The sequence below is a fragment of the Papio anubis genome, chromosome 6 (assembly GCF_008728515.1).
Source record: "Papio anubis isolate 15944 chromosome 6, Panubis1.0, whole genome shotgun sequence".
NCBI lineage: Eukaryota > Metazoa > Chordata > Mammalia > Primates > Cercopithecidae > Papio > Papio anubis.
The window spans coordinates 88644298-88654600 of NC_044981.1; positions in this window are offsets into that span (position 1 = coordinate 88644298).

Consider the following 10303-nt stretch of genomic DNA (forward strand, 5'->3'; position numbering starts at 1 on the left):
CATTTGGGAAGAATCTGTTCAAAATTTTTGCCTTTTTATCTGAGTCATCTGTATTTTTCTCATAAACTGTAAGAGTTCTTTATATCTAGATATGCACCATTTTTCAGATATATGTATCTGCCACACTTTGCGGTTTGTCTTTTCACTCTGTTAATGGTATCTTTTGATAGATATTAATTTTACTGTAATCCAATTTATTACTGTTTTCTTCTCTGATTAGTAATTATGGTGTACTGCTCAAAAAATCTTTGCCTAATCCAAGCCAAAAAGGTATCTTCTTATGTTTTCCTCAAAATCTTTATTGTGTGTTCTTTCATATTTGGATCCGCAAGCCATGTAAAATTAATTTTTGTATGTGGTATGAGGTAGAGGTCAAGATTCATTTTTTTCTCATAGATATGTCCAGTGAACCTAGCATAATTTCTTTGAAAGACTCACTCTTTTGCATTGCGCTACAGTAGTGCTTTGGTCATAAATCCAGCGGATGACAGAATGTGTGCAAGATCCTGCTAAGTTTTTGAGGAAATTTTATTGCAAAAGAAACCATGATGGTCAGGAATCTGGAATATTTATCTACTTGCTTTTGTATAAGGGGGAATATAGGACATTTAAAACCCTATTCCATCAAATGTGTTTATAAAGATTCTTGTTTTATTGATAAAACTTCAAAACATTTACTCCCTATGCTAGGGTTTGAATGTCCCCTCCAAAATTCATGTTGAAATTTAATTGTCATTATGGTGTATTAAGAGGTGGGACTGGCCAGGCGTGGTTGCTCATGACTGCAATCCCAGCACTTTGGGAGGCTGAGGCAGGCAGATCACCTGAAGTCAGGAGTTTGAGACCAGCCTGGCCAACACGGCAAAACCCTGTCTCTTAAAAACATAAAAATTAGCTGGGCGTGGTGGCAGGCACCTGTAATTCCAGCTACCTGGGAGGCTGAGGCAGGAGAATCTCTTGAACTCAAGAGGCAGAAGTTGCAGTGAGCTGACCTTGTTGCCACGCCAGCCTAGGCAACAAGAGTGAAACTCTGTCTCAGAAAAAAAAAAAAAAAAAAAAAAAAGAGTGAAACTCCGTCTCTGAAAAAAAAGAGGCGGGACCTTCAAGAGGTGATGACATCATGAGGGGTCTGACCTCATGAATGGATTAATACCATTATTGTGGGACCAGGTTAGTTATCTTGGAATTAGGCTCCTGATAAAAGGAAGAGTTCTGCCTGATTTCTTCTTTCTGTCTCACACATTTTCTTGCCCTTCTGCCTTCTGCCATGGCATGATGCAGTATGAAGCCCCTTGCCAGATGCCAGTGCCATGCTCTTGGACTTCCAAACATCCAGAACCATGAGCCAAATAAACTTTTATTATTAATATATTACCCAGTCTCTGGGATTCTGTTATGGCATCAGAAAATGGACTAAGACACTCTATATAATTTGTAACTTAGAAATTTGGATACAAAACACAGCATTTAAATTTAACATACATTACTTGTCTCTTAGATTTTGGATTAGCATGTGAACTGAGACCTCTGACTGTAACGGTGTCTGTCCAGCTAGAGTAATCCTAGAAAGATACATATCATAATATTTTACTCTGGCCGCGGAAACTCTCCAGTGGTTCCCATCTCATTAACAACTCACACAGTCTCACCAAACTGTGACCCTCTCTCTGGCTCCCTCTTGTTTTCTCACCTTGTCTCATCACACTAGCTTCCAACTCTTCTAAGAGGTCAGGCATGCTTCTGCCTCAGGACATTTGAATTCCCTCTGCCAGAAGTGTAATTCCTGTCCACATTTGCATGGAACATTCTTTCACTTCCCTCAGATCCACTCAATTGTCTCTTCTCACAAAGATTCTTTTTTTTTTAGTCTTCTCTATCTGCATTATGGTTTTCCACAGATCTTACCATCACTCAATATATCATATATTAACTTATAACTTATTTAATGTCTCTCCAAACTAGAATTTAAGAGCTCATGAGGATAGGGAGTTTTTAAATTCTCCTTTCCTGGTGCCTAGAGCAGTGCTTAAATATATACTAGGTACTTAGTTGTTGAATAAATTAATGAATAGTTTTCAATTAACTTGACCATGTGTTTTATAATTAGATTTTTAAGGTTATTTCTAGAGAAACATTCTACAAGGACATTTTCCACAGTTTAGATTATCTGGAGGCAAGATTTTTTGGCAGCCATTAGTAATAACAATTCAAATCTTTGAGGAGTATTAGAATAGTTAATATATAAAATTCAAAAGAGGAAAAATATATCAGAGGATGTATATTCATTTTTAAAGAGAGCTATAAATATTAAAACACAGCAGATAATTATTAGGGAAATAGGCAGAATTAAGCAGGATAAGTTCTCATTATACATGCTAAGTAAATAAAAAGAATAATCTCTAGCAGTATCAAGATGGGCAGTTCACCCTAGCCCTACATTCCTACTTGAAAATGAGCTGTGATGATAAGGGTGTATAACTAAGGACGTAAATACAAAATTTTGTGCAACCCAAGTGACTTAAAGTGAATTATGTAAAAACCTTGGAATAGAGGTTGGTTAAAAATACCTTGAAATTCTATGCAAATCTTGTGCAAATATGCATTTTTCTGGGGGAGGATTTCCCAAATCCAATTGTTGAAAGAATCCAGGCCCCTGAAAATTAAGAACTACGTCGGATCAGTGATTCTGAAACCTGGTAGCACATTAAAATTATCTAGGAAGTGTTTTAAAATTATCCTTGATAATATCCTTGATAGTAAAGGCAGTGCTTCATTATCAACAATTTTATACATTTAATAGGAGGTGAATGTAGATACTACTACATTTTTAACCACCTTGGATAATTCTACTGTATACTCAGAGCTGGAATAATTGCTGTAGAGTGGTATTGTTCAATAAACACATAATGTGAGCTATATATGTAATTTTAAATTTTATAGTAGCCATGTTAAAAATAAAAGTAAGTGAAACACATTTTAGTGATATGTTTTATTTAATCTAATATATCAAAGATATTATACTTTTAACATGTAGCACTAACCACATTTCATGTACTCAATAGCAGCATCTGGCTAATTGCTACTCTATTGGACAGTGCTATGGTTTGAATGTTCCCTCCAAAATTCATATTGAAACTTAATACCCAGTGTAACAATATTAAGAGGTCAGACCCTTAAGAAGTGATGGGATCATTAGGGCTCTGTCCTATGAATGGATTTACCAATTAATAGGTTAATAGATTAATGAGCTATCATAGGAAGGGAACTGGTTTCTTTATGAGAAAAGAAAAGGAAAGCTGAGCTAGCACATTAGCATCCTCAACCCTCTTGCCATGTGATGCCATGTGCCATCTTGGAATGCCACAGGAATTTCCTACCAACGAGAAGGCTCTCACCAGATACAACCCCTCAACCTTGGACTTCACAACCTCCATAACTGTAAGAAATAAATTCGTTTTCTTTATAAATTATCCAATTTCAAGTATTCTAAGCAACAGAAAATGGACTAAACCAGTCAGTATACTTTCCATGTTTAGATTAATGTAGCCACTCCATGATCAACATACAGAATTGTTTCATCACCTCAAAATTCTCACATGCTACCCCTTTATTGTCACACCCACATCCTCTCCCCAGCTTTCCCAATGTCTGGCAACCACTAATGTATTTTCCATGTCTCTCATTTTGTTGTGTGAAGAATGTTTTACAAATCATGAAGTAAGTGACATTTTGAGATTGGCTGTTTTCAGTCAGCATGGTATTCCTGAGGTTCATCCAAGTTGTTGAGTGTATCTATAGTTCCTTCTTTATTTATAAGTAGTATCCCATTGTCTGAGTTTACTACAATTTATTTGCCCGTTCATTCATTGAAGAATGTTGGATTGTTTCCAAGTTTGGGCTATTACAAATAAAGTTGCTGTGAATGTTCATATACAGGTTTTTGTATGATTATGTTTTAATTTCTCTGGAATACTGCCCAGTAGTATAATTTCTGGGTCATATGTAAGCAAAAGTTCAATTTTGCAAAATACTGAGACTTCTATACTCTTTTTCAAAGGAGCTGCTCCATTTTATAATGCATCTAGAATATTTAAAGAACTTTCAAAACTCAACAATAAAAAAACTCCAAAAATCTCACTGGATAATGGTGAAAGATGTGAAGAGACATTTCACCAAAGAGGATGTACAGGTGGCAAGTAATCACATGAGAAAATATTCATCATCATTATCTATTAGCAAAATGTAAATTAAAACCACAGTTATAAATCACTACACACCTAAATGATGGCTAAAATTTAAAAATTGTGATAACATCAAGTCCTGGCAATGATAGAGAGAAACTAGATAGCTCGTACATTGCCAAACAGAAAGTAAAAGTCTGTAGCTTTTCATCTTCTTCACAAGGTCTTTCACAGGAAAAAAAAAACTTTTTTAGTTTTGGGGAGGCCCAATTTTTCAAGTGTTTTTTGTTTTGTTTTGTTTTTTGTTTTTTGTTTTTTTTTGTGGATTGTACTTTTGTTGCTAAGTCTAAAAATTCCTTGCTTACCCTATGTACTAAGGACTTTCTCCTATTTTATTTTATTTTATTTTTTACTAAAAGTTTGTTATTAGCACTTTTTACATTTAAGTCTGTGATTTACTTATTTTGGGTTTATTTTTCTTATAGTCATGAGGGTTAGGTACAGTTTCTTTCTTCTTTTTAATTTTCTTTTTAGAATACTCCAATTGCTCCAGCACCATTTTCCACGAAAGTCTGAAGTCACTGCAAACTTTGTGAGATTAATGTTTCCCCAGGCATTTACATCCCCATTCTGGTGCATTCTACAAGTAATGAAGAACTATGTTTCCAGTGCTTCAGGGTTCAAATTTACTAACCCATCTTGGGTTTGGCTAATTCAAGTAGTCTGGATTGAAGTTCAGGTAAATAAACACATTTCCTCACTTTCTTCTCCACTTGTCCTTCCCTCTTTTCCTCTTCCTCTTCATTTTCCTTTCAGTATTCTCTTCTTTGTTCTTTGTTGAGCAAGATTTAGTTTTAGATACTGAGGATGTAGCAATGAACAACTCATACTTGGCTTCATGGAGTTTATATTCTGCATGAGGGAGACATCATGTGAGCAAATAAAAATAATATGGGGTCAGAGAATAAGTGTTTGAGGACTAGTAAATGTTGGCAATATGATACAGTTGATTAGAAAACTAATTTAAATCAAGGTGTAGGCAAAGTCCTTTTTAAGGACGCGATATGCATGTCAAATCTTGAATAATGAGATGGAAGGAGATGATTGTATATTTAGAAAATCCCATCTTCTCAGCCCAAAATCTCCTTAAGTTGATAAGCAATTTGAGCAAAGTCTCAGGATACAAAATCAATGTGCAAAAATCACAAGCATTCCTATATACCAATAACAGACAAACAGAGAGCCAAATGATGAGTGAACTCCCATTCACAACTGCTACTAAGAGAATAAAATACCTAGGAATATAACTTACAAGGGATGTGAAGGACCTCTTCAAGGATAACTACAAACAACTGCTCAAGGAAATAAGAAAGGATACAAACAAATGGAAAAACATTCCATGCTCATGGATATAAAGAATCAATATGGTGAAAATAGCCATACTGCTCTAAGTAATTTATAGATTCAATGCTATCCCCATCAAGTTACCACTAAGTTTCTTCACAGAATTGGAAATAAAACTACTTTAAACTTCACATGGAACCAAAAAAGAGCCTGCATAGCCAAGACAATCCTGGGCAAGAAGAACAAAGCTGGAGGCATCCTGCTACCTTACTTCAAACTACACTACAAAGCTACAGTAACCAAAACAGCATGGTACTGGTACCAAAACAGATAAATAGACCAATGGAATAGAACAGAGACCTCAGAAATAACACCACACACCTACAACCATCTGATCTTTCACAAACATTACACAAACAAGCAATGGGGAAAAGATTCCTAATTTAATAAATGTTGTTGGGAAAACTGGCTAGCCATATGCAGAAAACTGAAACTGGACCCCTTCCTTCACCTTATGCAAAAATCAACTTAATATGGATCAAAGACTTAAATTTAAGACCTAGGCCCATAAAAATCCTAGAGGAAAACCTGGGATATTCTAAAACACCAAAAGCAATGGCAACAAAAGCCAAAATGATAAATGGGATCTAATTAAACTAAAGAGCTTCTGCACATCAAAAGAAACTATCATCAGAGTGAACAGTCAACCTACAGAATGGGAGAAAATTTTTGCAATCTATCCATCTGAGAAAGGACTAATATCCAGAATCTACAAAGAACTTAAACAAATTTACAAGAAAAAACCCCATCAAAAAGTGGAGAAATAATATAAACAGATCCTTCTCAAAAGAAGACATTTATGCAGTCAACAGACATATGAAAAAATGCTTATCATCGCTGGTCATTAGAGAAATGCAGATCAAAACCAAAATGAGATACTATCACACACCAGTAAGAATGGCGATCATTAAAAAGTCAGGAAACAACAGATGCTGAAGAGGATGTGGAGAAATAGGAATGGTTTTACACTGTTGGTGAGAGTGTAAATTCGTTTAACCATTGTAAAAGACAGTGTGGCAATTCCTCAAGGATCTAGAACTAGAAATACCATTTTACCCAGCAATCCCATTACTGGGTATATATTATAAATCATTCTACTATAAAGACACACGCACATGTATATTTATTGCAGCACTATTCACAGTAACAAAGACTTGGAACCAACCCAAATATCCATCAATAATAGACTGGATTAAAAAAATGTGGCACATATACACCATGGAATACTATGCAGCCATAAAAAGGATGAGTTCATGTCCCTTGCAGGGACATGGATCAAACTGGAAACCATCATTCTCAGCAAATTATCACAAAAACAGAAAACAAAACACAGCATATTCTCATTCATAAGTGCGAGTTGAACGATGAGAACACATGGACATAGGGTGGGGAACATCACACACTGGGGCATTTTGGGGTGTGGGAGGCTAGGGGAGGGATAACATTAGGATAAATATCTAATTTAGGTGATGGGTTGATGCGTGCAGCAAACTACCATGGCACATGTATACAAATGTAACAAGCATGTACATTCTGCACAGGTACCCCAGAACTTAAAGCATAATAATTTAAAAAAATATAATGGATTTAATGTTTGTAAAATATATAATTTTTAAGATATGCATTAATATTTAAACCTATTAAAGTTGATATTAACTAATAACTTTATTATTTAAAACAAAAAGAGAGGACAAAATGTAACCCACTACAAGAAAAGCAAGTACAAAAGTGAATACATACTGTTATTTTAAATTGCATTAATCCCAATTCCTAAGTCCTAACTAAGCCCTTCTTGAGGTGAAGGATGGCCAAATACCACTGACAAACTCCCTTTGTATCTTCCATGACAAGGTTGAAGTTCCTTGCAACGAGAACATCTTAAAAGGAAATGCCCAAGGCTGTAGTTCCTAATAGGGTTCCCTGTCAGAGCTTGATGGACCAAGATCCTTTAGTTTATTACAGACACATGTGATAAACTTGGTAGAAGTAATGTACATTTGTGTGTGTGTGTGTGCGCGTGCACACGTGCATGTGGGTGTGGTGTATATATATACACGTATATATGTGTGTGTGTATATATATTAATATATATGTGTGTATATATACACTGAGAGGAAAAGGGAAAGCATCTATTAGGCCTATGCCAAAAATTGGAACATAGGACATTCTCCCACTCGAAGGCACCAACACAATTTAGATAAATTTGTAGCACCAATATCTCATATATGTATATATGTACATACACACACACACACATATATATGTTGAGCAGAGAAACACATTTCATGTATTTATAATGGTTAAACTTTTCTTTATACTCAAAGAGCTACCCATAAACAATTTCTCTGTACATATCGCTGATCTCACAGTTTATGAATCATTTTTAATATCCTTATCTCAACTCAGTTGGGCAGAAAAATAAAGTTGCAAATGTTGTAAATATATCTTGTCTTTCAAAGACAAAGAGACGTTTACTTGTGAGAAAAGAAATGATTAAATCAACCCATGATCTGCCATGTATACTTTATGAGAAATCCGGAGAAACTAGTACTGTTTTAATGTCATGTCCCCAGCAGGATTTATGGGTTTTGGTATAAATATTTTGGTAGTGTGTTTGATGTTTTCTCGAATAAAAAGTTTTCCTATGACAGCTCTCTTTTTGTCTCTTCCTCAGGTATACGTTTTTTCTGGTTGTATCATCACATAACCTCAAATACTTCATTACATTTTTTGGGCACTGTCTCTATTCTATATGTTGTCATGACACAAAAGTTGATAATTATTTTTCTAATCTATGTAATCATTCACTTTCATCAATTTTCCTTAAAAGTTTTCAATAATTATAGCTTCAATATCTCAGGCCTGCCTAAGTTCTAAGGTCATACTATTAGAAAAATTGTATGAATGGAAAGAATCAATGGCACCGGTTTGCTAATTGAATGTGATCTCTTTAAGTCAAGATCTTAGTTTTAGGCATGTATCTTGGAAATAAATACTATTCAGGGAGCACTATTAAAATGTCAATTACAGTCTTTTTTATGATCTGTAATGACACAGGCATGCATATCTATAGTTAAACCCCAGATCACATTCATATTTGCTTTATGATTTTGGGCAGGTACCTTCTAGTTGTGGAGTATTGGTTTATCATCTGTAACAGAGATGAAAATAAGTGTCTCCCAGAGATTCAATATGAAATTGTGTACATAACTCACTTAACACAGTGCATTGCAGTCTTTAAACAAATTTTACAAAAGTTACCATTCAGCAAAAAGTCTAACAAGTAAGCAGTCTTCTGTCAAATTATTATTAATAGTAAATATTGCTATTACTTTGGACTACTTACTAGCTTAATTGATTTGTAGAATAATTTGATGAGTGGGCCCAAGTTCTACCTCAATTCCAACAATTCCTACTGAGTGCCTCATTCTCTCTTACCTCTTGCTTGGAGCCAGTTACAGATATTTGCCATTCTGTAACTCTCAGTTTTTCTGTGGTAGGACTGAGGAGGAGCCTCAGTCTCTGAATGCTTCCGTGGAATGGACACTGGGTTGATATATGCCATTCTGCCTAAATCTCCTGAGATATTGGTACTATAAATTTATCTAAATTGCGTTGGTGCCTTCGAGTAGGAGAATGTCCTATGTTCCAATTTTTGGCTTAGGCCTAATACATGCTTTCCTTTTTCCTCCCAGTTCAGATTTCTAATGGTTTCCTCTCAGTCTCAATCTTCTACTGTTACGTTTCTTAAGCTACACTTCTATTTTAGAAGGATTTACAATGTATTATTTTATTTTCTTGTAAATGTATTTTCAAATAATATAAAAAGTAACATGAATTCACTATAACTAGTTAAATAATGTAACAATATATAAAGAAAAATTGATAATTTCCTACTACCCTCTTCATTACTTCTCATTTCCTGGTTTGATCCCATAGAAACATGTTAACATTTTGGTGTGTATCTAACTACAGCTTTATCCATCCTGTTGAAATGTGATCATTTCCCTAGGTTTACAAAATTGCTTAAAACAATCATAACGTCTGAATTTGTAACTTGTTTTCTCATGTAATGTATCAACAGGATCTGTTCATTTCCATAAATATGAACGGTTCTAAAAATTGTCTCTAAAATTTAAACACTGAATGAATTCAAAATTAACTTTGCATATGGTGAGTTCCATCTTTATTTCATTCATTCAATTTCATTAATTCTCTCATTCTTCTTGCTTGTCCCTGACCCAACTGTTTCCTCATATCTTCTCTTCTTTGTACTACTCCTGATGCTTTCCACTGTTATCCTGCTAATATTGGTGGCACATGGTGAGTAAGTTCCTCAACCTCTATGAGAGTTTTCCTACCTTGGCACCTTAAGGGATAGTCCCCAGAGGATATCTCTCCTGAAACTGAATGTTTTCGGCACCACATACCTCAGCATTGAGAGATGGAGTCAGTATCCTCCTTCCTTCCAACTGTATCTTTCAGAACACGAATCTTCACACACACACACACACACACACACACACACACACACACACACACACCATTTCTTCTTTTTCTTGGGTTTATAACTGCTTATATAGCTACCTAGTGTTGTGAGTCGTTATATATACTGATCTACTTTTGAATTATCTGTTCTGTGTCACTGATTTTTCATTTCCTATGCCCAAACTATACTTTATTACAAAAGTTTTATGGTAAGAAAGTTTGGTATTTAG